Source organism: Tachypleus tridentatus, chromosome 6 (genome assembly GCF_004210375.1).
Source record: "Tachypleus tridentatus isolate NWPU-2018 chromosome 6, ASM421037v1, whole genome shotgun sequence".
NCBI lineage: Eukaryota > Metazoa > Arthropoda > Merostomata > Xiphosura > Limulidae > Tachypleus > Tachypleus tridentatus.
This window is the reverse complement of record NC_134830.1, coordinates 91,872,675-91,886,674: the sequence shown is the minus strand read 5'-3', so window position 1 is coordinate 91,886,674 and position 14,000 is coordinate 91,872,675. Positions and strand designations below refer to the sequence as shown.

The following is a 14,000-nucleotide window of genomic DNA, read 5'->3' as shown; positions in this document are numbered from 1 at the left end:
GTTGTTTCATTATATCAATGGTAAATGTAGTTTAACAGCTAAAATTTTAAACCTTTTAGAGGATACCACTCATGCAAAGTATCAGTGGGGTAGAAAATAATAGATTAGTTCATAAGTTAAAGAAAAATTGGCAAAGTTTTAATGGTATGTTAACCCTGTGTGTGTAACCTAAATGCAGTAGATAACAATATGACAGAAGATTTGAATACCTTTAATTTTGATTTATAAAATGTTTAAAAATCAGTTGGTTATGGCATTTTCCAGATATTCTAAATAATTCAATTTAATCTTTGGTAAATTTGTTTCAGCGGTCATTTCTCTTCATAAGTCTTGGTATATAAAATAGCGTTTTTTTAACATTTGAAAATGTTTGCAGTCAGTACTTACTTTATTTTTGTGTACAGTAGTGAAATTCAAAAATTGTTCCCTAGTCAGAAATTTAAAGTACAAAGAGAGCTTGTTTTGCATAAAATAATCTTTTTCTACCTGTGGACACATGTTAATAATGGTTCGTCACTTCAGTAAAAAGCAGCATGTTATGTTAGTTATAAACAACAAATTCACAAGGCATAGAGGTAATTAGAGTATCAAACTTGTAATCTGTGGGTCATAAATTTTAATTCTGTAATCAAATCTGCTTAGTTTTTCAACCATTGGGGTATACAATGCGATAGTCAAATTTAGTGTTTATTATTTGAGTAGCCCAAAAGTTGGCAGTGGTAGTGTTGACTAGCTGCCTTCCTTTTAGTCTGTCACTTTTAAATTAGGAACAGCTAGTGCAGATAGCCTTCAAGTAGCTTTGGATAAATTAACAAAAATATTCAGAGATTAAGGATTTTTTGTTAAAAGAGTATAATTGATATTACTATCTTTTGTATCTTTAAATTTTATGGTAACTAGCTTTTGACTTATTCTATGTAATTATAAGTAAAAAAAATGATAATAATGTTCACAGATTGTAATTAATTAGGTATTTTAACAGCATATTGTACTTATTCTTAACAGACATCTGGTAGCAAAGTAGTTAAAAGCATGTGATTGTTTTTACAGAAACTAAGCAACGGAAAAACTGATAGAAGGCCAGAAGAATTTTTTTTTGTTCCATCTTCTTATTTCCAGTACAATTTATTTCTCATCATTCTAGCATTTGTTTCTTAACAACTTTAAAAAAACAAAACTTTTGTGAGTTTTTTTTTATTGCTTCAGCTTACCATTGTATTTGATCATGAGCAGAGATTTCTTTCAAATGTTTTACACTTCCAATTGTACAGTTGTATCAGGTCATGATTTGTAATGCATCATTTAATAACCATAAGTATTAATGCTTCAAAACATTTGTATTAAGAATTCTTGTGTCACAAAACATATAGTGCTAAATTTTATGAAACAGTTTATTTAGATTGAATTTAATACTTCAAAATTATTGCTAAGTCCAAGAAAATTTGAAGCACCTATAGGTCATCCAATATAAACAAACATTTGTAATTGATTCTGTCTGGTTATCTTTATAACATACACTCTTCAGTCTTATTTAAACAAACTCTGCAGTGAACTTCATACAAAGAATCACAAGCATTAAGATTATTTTTTGTCTAGACAATTAACAATTTTTGAGTATTCTGTATAAAATAATTAATATTGTATTCTGACAAAGCAATGATATTCTTCATTAGAAACTGAATAACTGCTTTTTATCTTGCTTATAAATATTGGAGATAGACAGTTTCTTAATACTTATATTAGTTTGTATCTTTTTTAGAGTTGTACACTTTATAATACATTGTATATGAGTGTCAAGAGAGTGTTTTTGTTAAAAATCTTTGGAAAAACCAAAGGTTCTACAATAAGACTGAAAATAATTTTTGTTTTCAGATTACTGCAGTACTATGTATTAGTTATACTTTAATATGTAACTTTTAATTCTTTTTTTTTTATTCATATAAAATTTGGTGTAAAAACTTTTTATATCATTGTACAAATTAAAAAAAAAAAGTGGATAATTCAGAATACTATTCCATTAGGGTGTGTACGTATCCTGAAAATCCTGGAAAGTCTTGGAATTTTTGAAACAAAACTTTCTTCTGAAAATCCTAAAAAATTTATGGTTTTATAACAAGGTTCTGGAAAAGTCCATGAAAGTCTAGCTCCATCTTTCCCACATGCCCAGCTTCTATTGACAACAAGCCATTATTGTATTTGTCTCAATTTTGCAAAACGATCTCTCTAAAATGTGACTCAGGAATTCTGAAATATGTTAAATTGATAATACTGATCAATAACAGGTTATGAACTATGTACCTTCATTCTACAAATGAACAACTCTCACATGATTGTTGTTGGTTTAGAATAAGTTCATGACCCATTTACCATAAATATAAAATTGCTTATAGGTTAAAGAACCTAAATGTTTTCCTAATTTCTTTATCATTTATTGCCTAAAATTCATTAATAAGAAAAAAGAATGAAATGCAAGTCCAAACAGCAAAAATGTAATAGAATGAGCATTATAAACCTAACTGCTATACATGAAATACTTAACTGTTTTTCATTAAAGACAACCTGTCAGCTTGAACTTGATCAAGTCACCCATTATTTACACAGTGATTGATTTAGGTTGGGATAACTTGTGTAATATTTTGGGATCCAGTACTAAATATTTTTGGAAAATTTGTATTTTTTAATAGTATTGTACCTTTATTTTTGTCATGTTGTGTTCTTAGTTGTTTTTGGTTTTTTCAGATATAAAATTAAAATTGTCAAAAAAAAAGCTTCGTTATTTTACTTCTGATCATCATAACTGTGATGATTAATACATCTGACACCAGTCTTGATAACAAATAAAACCATTATTTGGAATATATAATTTAAAGGTGGGTATGAGTATGGTAGAAGAAAATGTGTAAACTGAACACCACATTGAAATATAAGGGTTTTATTGATCCACATGGTTTCCAGTTATATTGAAAGATGCTTCATTAGGTAGACTTAGCCAGTGTACTGTCACTACATTTAAAAGTTAAGATCAATTGTGTGTGAAAATCCTGAGATATGCAACATTGTTAATGCACAGAACTTCATGTGAGTAAGCTCTGTAACCACATGAATCTGAATCTTTGTTTTGTTGGCATGGTCATATGATGCAAGTTCAGCAGCTGTTTAGGTACAAGTTGACTTACTTTCCTATTTGGCAAATTGAAATATGTTCAAGAAATAATTATTTTTAGTAGCATCCTCTAGCCAAGGCTTAGTACTTGGGAGATGCAAAACTTTATGATTTATTATTAAATTAAAAGTGGAAAAGTTGAAACATACTTATGGAAGTAAAGATGATGAAAAATTCTTTAGGGCCTTCTTTACTTATTGATGTGTGTAGTTTAGAGTTTCTTTTAACAGCCTGATTTATGCTTTTTATTCTAGAATAATTTTTTTATAACTGAGGTGTTAGTTATTGCTATAACATTTTTACAGTTGTAACTGCATTTTTGATAAAACATAAAACATTTCCTCTTGATAAAGTTAATATTCTGGTAAAATCATTAAATTAGGTCTTTAAAAATGACAGTTTGGCCCTAGGATTTTGTTTTCCCCATTAATATGTGTGAATCATTACACTGAAGATGGGGTAAATGCGTTCTTTTGTGGTTATTTCGATTATGCAGTTTTGTAAAATGAACATTATCAATTGTACACTCACATTTGAGGTGAATGTTATTCTTGTACATTTGTCTCTGCGATGTCTTTTTTGTTTTTTAAGTACTTTATTTTATTTCTCAAGCTGTTTGACTATGTATAAAATATATATATAAACCAAAAACAGCACAAAATAATTGAAATTCAAAAGATGTCTCTGCTACTATTTCTTACTGTTGTCTTTAAGTCATAAAGGGTAATACCTGTGATCATAACACCAAAATGTGTTGGGGATATTCCATCTATCAGGCAGAATCGAAATGCTGATGAAAAGCGTGTAAGCAACTAAGGAAAATCAGTTAAGGGTTAAGGGATTGAACCCTTAATGTCTCACCTCCAACTGCCTTATGCTGTCTGTGCCCAGTTGTGGGAAGGCAGTAAGCTACTTATCTCCATAGGCTCTCCCATCATCACTGGAGGTACTTCATGCAGCAGTTCTTGATTGTTTGTTTTTTTCTGTCAGGTTTTTTCTTGATGATAGGGCTTATTATGCTATTTCTTAATAATTAGAAATAACTTTAATATAGAATTAAACCATCCCAATGAGAATATTTCTTTAAAAAAGGTCTGCAAGGTAAAACACCAGATCTTCACCCTTTCAATTGATGTTATGAGTAACATAATATTCTTACAGTAGAGCCAACTATAGTATGATATTTATATATTGAGTTTGTATACAACTCATTGTGTACCTGGCAAAATTTGTATTGATGTTACAACCATTTTGTCATACATGTTTCTAGATAAAACTGTCATTTATTGTATCCAGAAGTGATAAAGTAACCGGTTTTGAACAAAAGAAAATTATGAAGTTAAGTTTTTTAAAGTTTATAAATTGTCTTCATATCTATTAAAATAGGAATACTTGATTTTGTGCTGTTGTGCTTAGAAATGTTAGATTAATATTGAGGATGTGAATACTGATTTAAAAATTTATTTCATAAATATAACATAATCCTGATCTAGCTCCAATTATAGGAAGAAACAATGTTCTTTTAAAATTATTTAATCTTGTGTATTTTCACATGCTTTTTGTTCTATGGTATTGTCAATCTATACGAATTCATAAAATTTTCTGTACTGCCACATATATCAATTTGTAGATTGAAATAGTATTCAGCCCTCTCGTTTTTTTGTACACATAAAATGAAATTCAGTGCATGTACAGTTTTTAAATGGAAATATTTTAATATGAGTAAAGATATTTTATTTGTTTTTAACACTATTTTTTATATGGAGATAAGCTGGTAGTTTGGTATTCCAATAATATGTATACCTATCCTTTTCTATGTGTGAAAAAATAAATTTGAAGAGTATTTGTATTTGAGCAGGATGTGATTCATAACTAAGAATGTTATATACCTGTGCCATTTAAATAAATTTAAAAGTATTCAGCAACTAGGTAAAATAAACTGAATATAGTCATGTTCCTGCTACTATTGTATAAGTTGTTTTCCACTTGTCATCAAAACTAAAATTTGATCTAACAAAACTAAAGTCTTTTATATGCAAAAACGGCTCGTTTGGGTTGAGAAAATATTTTTTACATAGAAGAGCGAACAACGTTTCGACCTTCTTCGGTCATCGTCAGGTTCACAAAGAAGGAGGTAACTGACCGGAAGCTGACCACATGTTTGAAAGGGGTTGTGTAACTGTATGTCGAAATGTAGAGGGCGGTATTAGATGTTTGAATATATAATTTTATTTATTTTATTATATTAATATAGGTATAAAGGCGTTCCTTTATATTGGTTTATTTTGGGTTTATGTTGTTGTATAAGTAAGGCTTCTTTAATTTTGCGTTTGTTTATGTTTGTTTCTTTATTTAGTATTTGAGTGTTTTCTATGGTTATGTTGTGTTTATTTGACTTGCAGTGTTCGAAAACGTGTGAAGGTGACTTTTTATGTTCTTTGAATCTGGTTTCCATTTTTCTACTTGTTTCTCCAATATAGAAGTCGTGGCAGTTATCACATTGTATTTTATAAATAATGTTGGTGTGGTGTTTGTCAGTGTAGTTTTTACATAGTATAGACCTCAGTTTTGTGCCTGGTTTTTGAATAAATTTGGTATTAACTGGAATGTTATATTTTGTTACTAATTTTTGCCAAATGTTGGTTATTTGTTTGCTGATGTCAGGAATATATGGTATACAGCAGTATATGGTTTCGTGGTTTTTTGATTCGTGGGCTGTATTTACTTTAGTTGGTGGTTGTTTTTGCTTTTTGTCTAGGTGTGTGCGTATAAAGATCTGCCACAACAAAAAACTAGAAAAACTAAGATGCAAACAACAGAAAAGACACCAAAACAACAAACCGTTGACTAACCTCATAATTAACAGATCCGACCGTCAATTAAACACAGACGAGAAACATCTACTTAACAAAGGACTCAACTTCGCAATAGCACCTAGGTACATTTCAACCATAGAAATCAAAACATGTTTAGAAGACCTAGCCAGGAAACTTGTGATACTTTCTACAAAGAAAAACAAGGAAACAACCAAACACAACCAACAGAAAGAAGACAACTTAGATAATTTTATTGACATCCAACAGCCAAACTTCCCAGGTAAAATTACAAATTTATATTTTCCAGAAACACCTAAAAACAACATCTTAAACGATTTTTTCAAAGAATTTTCTCACAAAACCATCAACATAATTTCACAAAACAGAAAACTAAAAACAACCTTACAAAAGAGACATTAATTCCATTAAAACCTAAAACAAGACAAAACATAAAATTCTAAAAGCAGATAAAGGTAACGCTATAGTCATAATGAACATGAATGAATACATCGAAAAAATGAATAACATCTTATCAGACACGAACAAATTTAAACCAATACACACAAATCCAACAAAGACACACGAGACGCAACTGAACAAATTACTACTACAAATGAAAAAAGCCAACACAATTTCACAAACACTTTATTCCTACCTACGTAAAACCGACTCACGCATACCGCAAATATACGGCATCCTCAAACCTCATAAACCAGATTGTCCATTACGACCAATAATGTCCACATATGAATCGTTTAATTACAATCTTGGTAAATACATAGCATGGGCATTCTCCAAATATGTAACATCAGCCAGCTCATTCATCAAAGACTTTTAATTTCAAGTCTAATCTAAATCAACTTAATCATAAAGCCTTAATGGCCAGTTTCGATGTTATATCCCTCTTTACAGAAGTTCCAACCACTGAAGCCTGCAAGATAGCCTTAGAACTCTATATCCGAGACCCTAACCCAACTATAGAAATTCCCAGTAACCAGCCCTCATAGAATTCACCACGATAAAGACAAACTTCATGTTCAACAACCAAAACTATATACAAACAAATGGCCTAAGCATGGTAACCCAGTGTCACCAGTTCTAGCCAATATTTTTATGACACAAGTTGAAACACAAGCAATTAACACAGCATTACATCCACCACTATACTGGTACAGATATGTAGATGACACGATTTCGGGATTCACATCTACAGAACACATACTTAATTTTTTCAATTACATTAACTCTATACATCCCAACATTAACTTCACATGTGAACAGGAAGAAAGCAATCAAATATCATTTCTTAACCTCAAAATTACAAGAACTGACACACAATTCAAAACAGAAATCCACCGAAAAATCACCCATACTGGACTATACATTCCTTGGGACTCAGCACATGAAACAAAACAAAAACTCAACATACTAAGAAACCAAATAAACACAGCCATAAAACTATGCTCACCAGATAAAATTAACGATGAATTAGACAAAATAAAACAATACTTCATCAACATCAATAAGTTTCCTCCACAAACCGTAGAAAACATTATACGCACACACCTAGACAAAAAGCAAAATCAACCACCAACTAAAGTAAATACAGCTCATGAATCAAAAAACCACGAAACCATATACTGCTGTATACCATATATTCCTGACATCAGCAAACAAATAACCAACATTTGGCGAAAATTAGTAACAAAATATAACATTCCAGTTAATACCAAATTTATTCAAAAACCAGGCACAAAACTGAGGTCTATACTATGTAAAAACTACACTGACAAACACCACACCAACATTATTTATAAAATACAATGTGATAACTGCCACGACTTCTATATTGAAGAAACAAGTAGAAAAATGGAAACCAGATTCAAAGAACATAAAAAGTCACCTTCACACGTTTTCGAACACTGCAAGTCAAATAAACACAACATAACCATAGAAAACACTCAAATACTAAATAAAGAAACAAACATAAACAAACGCAAAATTAGAGAAGCCTTACTTATACAACAACTTAAACCCAAAATAAACCAATATAAAGGAACGTCTTTATACCTTAAACCCAAAATAAACCAATATAAAGGAACGTCTTTATACCTATATTAATATAATAAAATAAATAAAATTATATATTCAAACATCTAATACCTCCCTCTACATTTCGACACACAGTTACACAACCCCTTTCAAACATGTGGTCAGCTTCCGGTCAGTTACCTCCTTCTTTGTGAACCTGACGATGACCGAAGAAGGTCGAAACGTTGTTCGCTCTTCTGTGTAAAATATTTTCTCAACCCAAACGAGCCGTTTTTTGCATATAAATTTCTCAACAAGTGGGTTTCTCGACATCACTGAAAACTGAAGTCTGACTTTTCATCATTTAATTTTTTATGTACAAGAGACTTTTGTACATGTTAATAAAAAATTTGTCACATTTTGTCTAGATAGTAGTAGTAAGTTTGGAATTATAGTCAACATTATTTTTTCAATTTGACGATATCCCAATGGGCTGAACGCAACACTTCGAATTAAAAGTAGCAAATGAATACGTTCACTTCATACATACTTTGTTAGTAATGTAAGGACACTAAGACCAGTTTTAAAGCTGATGGTTTTTTTTTGCGTATGGTGTTTAATGGTGCGTTATAGTAATTGTACTGCAGTGGTGTTTTATTTGAGACACCTGTGGTTTGTTTAGAGCCAAAATGTGTGTGTGAAAAAAGTATAGTTTCTCAAGATGTATTTTTAAGATTTTTCATCAGTTTCTACTAACAGCCGATTTGGAACTGGCACGGATCGGGGGAATCCGACTGTCTAATTAAAACATAGCATTGCGATGACCGTTGGATGGCGCTAACGCAATGTGATTCCTGCCCAGTGCTCTGAATGTCAAAGTGAAAAAATTCAACCAAGCGCGGGTAAACGGCGGCAGTAACCATGTCACAGTAAATTATCACTAATAATTTAGTGCTCTAGCACTGTATTATGTATACAGTAATGATGACATTTACATAGTAAGCCATTCGTGTCCACGTTTTTGTTATGTTTTTTTTTGTGAAATAATTTAGCAAACTATGTAGAAGGAGTCTCTTGATTAAAGTTTCAATGTTTGCGAAATTGTGCATGAAATACGAGGATTTTGACAATGGTAATTCATATGCCGTTGTAAGTATTGACTTATTTAGTGTTTGGAATTTTGTTTTAATTTGTTTAGGTGCTATGTTAAACCTTGCAGGTGATACATTTTCAGCTCTTTCTTCACTGTTTTTACCTAAGTCACCTCTTCATTCACAAAATTACATATGATTTTAAAATTCAGTTAAGTTAAATTCACTAAATTCTGTAGCAGATTGTTTGGCTGATTGAAATGTATTTCTAAGTTATATTAGCTCTTTTTGCACAGTTTTTATTATGTGTGATTTAGAAAGGTCGGCACATTCTTTTAAAGTGTTTTAGATATTGTGTCTAATGAGTTTAGTATTGTTTATTGTATCACAAGAAGAAGAATGAAATCATGTCTATTATTTTTCAAGTGACTACTTCTTCTGTTTCGTCTTTAGACTTGCTTGTGAGAATAATTTTGGAGAGTTTTAGCATTTTCGCGTATTGACATCTTACTGCAAGGAACGAGTCACGTCTTGATGGCCATCTAGTTAGTTTCTTTTCAAGCTGTAATTGTTTTCTAGAGTCTTGAAAGATCCTAATAATTTCCAAATTCCACCCCTTGATGCTGTGTTCACAATAAACTTGTTCCTGTAAGGTGTAAAAGTTTTAGGCATTTGGGAAACAGTCCTTAAGAACCAGAGTCGAGTTGTGTAAATCAAAATGTACAAAATTGTGCAATTTACACCTTTTCCAATGTTTTGTCATGAACTCAGAAATAAACTTATCAATAACCAACACTTCATCATAACCTTGGCCTCAACGTTCCGATACAGTCAATAATTTCCTTTTTAAATTCATCAAATGATTAATTTGCAACTTCTTTAAACCAGAGAAGACTTTCCAGTTCATGTCGTTTCATACTTAACTTCTTTTTAATTTTAAAGTAACGAAATACCCAACTCATTTGTTCTGTCTTTACAACGACAGAGTAACGTCTTTTAATACAATAAAACAAGGTGCTTCTTTAATTTCAAATCAATCAAAATTTTTAGTTCTTCTTGCTTGCTGGGAGAAAAGATTGATTAGTTCATTTCGCATGTCAGAGTTTATGTATCGGACCAGACTGTTCAGTTAGTTGTTTTAGAAGCAGATCATACATTATCAATAATTGAATAAAAGCCTAAAAGTTTTCAACATGCTACCTAAATGCGATGTTACACATAATAGATGTGTTGAATTTATGGTATAGAACTTTGCTTTTCGTTCAATAAGTAGCTTTCGAGATCTTTATCAAATGTCTTTAAATTTCCACTGTTCAAACGATTGGATATGAATGTGTTTTTTTACATACATTTTGATTCTCTCTTTTCATTGTTTCTAAGCATGCACTCCCAAAATTTAATCATTATCGTACAATCCGTTATTTATATAGGCAAAGATAACAATGCAATAAATTTTCTTTTAGAGTAGCACAACCGTTTTTAAAGAAAAATAATTTCGGCTTTTGTTTCTAGTATTATAAAAATATTCGAAAAAGATCATCCACTAACTTTATAGCGAGGAAATGGTTTAGGTGGTCTACACGAAACAACACCAAGAATAAATTATTTTTCACTATTCATCATTGACTTAACATCTGAAAAAGTAACCTTTATCATTTGAATTAATTCGAATTGAGCATTTCTGATCAACTTGACTCTATTACTGTTAATATTTACAAACTTTACAGTATATATATTATTAGCATCAACATCATTATTAACACTTTTAACTTGAATGTTATTTGACACAGCCACATTTGAAAAAAATCTTTGTCCAAACGTTTCGGCCTCACTCTTTATCACCATATGCCTTCACATCATCATTGGAGATACTTCGTGAAGCTGTTTTTGACTGGTCTTTCCTTGAACAGTGGCGTAGTTATTGTCTGGGCCAGGCCTCGGAACCTGCACTCCAGTATGGCTCGTAAAAAGTGAAAGAAAGGCCTAAATGCATTTTTGGTACTTGTTGAATATGTTCTAGACTTTTTTTTTTAAATTATGCATAAAGGTACACAATGAGCTTTGAAATTAAATCTCTATAACATTTATAGTCTCAATGAATTCTGAAAGTGTTTTATCGGTAAAGCTTTGCGTTTTATGCTATTTTCACTACCCTAATATTAACAGATGAAAAAACTTTATCCACACCATGGCAGTCTCACTCTTCTGTGCTTTCTTACCATAGACTAATTGTGTTGTGGTTAACAATATCACTATCAACATCAGTAACAAAAATATTGTCAGTAACATTATCACTTCCTACAGTAGTTTTTGTTTGCCTATTTTTTCAAATGTCGAAGTTTACGAGCATTACACTTCTTAGAATAAATAATTGTAACTGTGTTACAATCTACAATCATTCTGGAATGAAAAATTGGAATTTAGATTTATTTCAAATGTATTAAGTAATATAATATTAAGGAAGGGAAAATAGCATAAAACATAAAGCTTTACCGAAAAATACTTTCAATATTTATTGAGGAGATTCTAAATGTGAAGCATTATCGAAGTTTATTTGTGGAGTGATGCTAATCTGATCCCTTTCACTATATATAGGTACCATATTTTAGCTCCTTGCTAGTTTTTCTGTATAATTAAGACACTGTATAAGGTACATGTGTTATTTCAGACCTTGTTGAGATTTATATTCTGTGATGACATGAAGGAATTAGCCTCTTAAAATGGAGAAATTACAAAATACTCTGTTGACCTGACACGTTTGAATAGTACTATATATACAAATTTTCTCAGAACAATAACAACAAAAAAGTGGCCTGGCATGGCCAGATGGTTAAGGCACTCGACTCGTAATCCAAGAGTCGCGGGTTTGAATCCCCGTCGCACCAAACATGCCTTTTCAGTCGTTGGGGCATTATAATGTGCGGTCAATCCCATTATTCGTTGATAAAAGAGTAGCCCAAGAGTTGGCGGTGGGTGGTGATGACTAGCTGCCTTCCCTCTAGTCTTACACTACAAAATTAGGGACGGCTAGCGCAGATAGCCATCGTATAGCTTTGCACGAAATTAAAAACCAAGACAAACCAAAACAAAGCATTCACAAGCCACATAGACTGGGGAAACATTTTCTGTGTCAGCCTGGCATGGCCAGGTGGATGAGGCACTTGACTCGTAATCTGAGGGTCGCGGGTTCGAATCCGCGTCATACCAAATATGCTCACCCTTTTAGTAGTGGGAGCATTATAATGTGACGGTCAGTTTTACTATTCGTTGGTAAAAGAGTAGCCCAACAGTTTGCAGTGATGACTAGCTGCAAAATTAGGGATGGCTGGCGCACATAGTTCCCGTGTAGCTTTGCGCGAAATTCAAAACAAATTTTTCCGTGCAAGTTGACATGACAAAAGGTGATTCTTGAAAATCACTTCCAAATATTGTCTGTTCTGGTTAAACTAACAACAACACAGTCTAACATCACTTTCATTAACTTAGTGTTTTTGACTTAATTAACTTCTTACTACTTTTGATGGTTACTAGTTGTATCTAGATCTTTACGTAACTGCTTTCTTTTTTCGCCAGAAGACCACACGGACAGATTCAGTTATCTTAATAAGTTAAGTTAATAAGACAAATTATTTTTCCTGTGCTCGTTGTTGACAATACATTTGTTAAACACATTACAGAAACATCGCGTTAAGTCTTATCGTACACACTCCGACTAACTCCACGTTTTCTTTCACCAACTAAATTCTTCTCTGATTGAACTCAACTCACTGAATTTGACTTGTGCTTGTTTGGTCACCTAAATGTATACATTGCCCAACTGACGCTTGAACTTTTTTACAAACTAGGAGACGCTGTGATGTAACAATGCTCACGTAGCGAGAAAGTCTTAGAGATTTCGAGGAATATGACACCACAATGCATTAAAAATTGAATTACAGACACGTACGACTTATTGAATTACGTAACGAAATTTGTCATAAATATTACTTTTAAAATAATTAATGTTTAACACTTGTTATGAAAACTAGTTATTCTTCAAATATTAAATCACTAAATAAACTATATAACTATTAAGCTAAGCAGTATTTATATATCCAACATCCCGGTATGTTTGTATATTTTCATGAACAAATGCCCCTCGGTGTGGATTCTTGTACGTGGTGAGGCGGCTTCCTAGGAAAGGTTCTATTCTTTCAGTTTACCTCCTCTGGGACCTAAACATCCACTCAAGTGTTTGCCGTGCGTGGTGACCCGTGAAAGGGAGGAAAGGATCCTGGTGGTTGAGGGGTCCAACCCTAACACACCAATTTGGCCTCGAACCCCTCTAAACAGGAGGCTTTGGGGTGGCCCCTTTGGGTCATTTGGCTGGTCCACTTGGGCTAGGGTTACCCAAGTGCCAGTGTCAGATGTTCTCAACAGGTGTTGTGGACATTGTATCTGATGCTAGTGTTTGGGTCTAGTGCTCACGAAACCCTGGTATTGCTGCAGTGTTCTTTTTTTTGTCATTGTAGTGGGTACCAAAATATTCCTTTTTATTATGGATCTTCAAAATAAAAACTTAAAAAAAATAGTGAAAAACCAGTCAACAGGTAAACGACCATGCCTTGAAGATTCTGAACAGCAATCTTTAACATCTGTAACACCTGTTGTACCTCATTTTCTTATACTACATTCTCTTTCAGACAAATCTTTAGGGCAGATGTATCCCTTTTTCATTCAGAAGGGACTAGAGGGACTTGCTGGCTCTCCAAAGTGAGTAAAAAGCTTCGCTTTGGTAACATTGGTTGAGATATCGACATCTCAGCACAGTGAACTTCTCTTGCATTCAAAGGCAATTGGGGATATAACTATTTAGGTTACACTTCTTGCTAATTTAGATTCATCACGAGGAATTATTGT

At 32.2% G+C, this 14,000-nt stretch overlaps 1 protein-coding gene across 5 annotated transcripts in view; it reads left to right on the top strand.

Moving 5' to 3' along the window:
* The window catches only part of LOC143253041 (ras-related protein Rap-1b-like), a 58,541-nt gene that overhangs the window by 26,988 nt on the left and 17,553 nt on the right, over positions 1 to 14,000 (top strand). For 2 of the 5 annotated variants that reach the window (XM_076506129.1, XM_076506132.1), the window contains one exon: positions 1,051 to 5,015. The exons of 1 other annotated variant lie outside the window; for it this stretch is intronic. The gene's annotated coding sequence lies outside the window, so the exon portion shown is untranslated. Of the gene's footprint in view, positions 1 to 1,050; positions 5,016 to 14,000 lie in introns of those variants that run through there. 2 more of the 5 variants (XR_013029311.1, XM_076506130.1) reach the window with 2 other exon arrangements.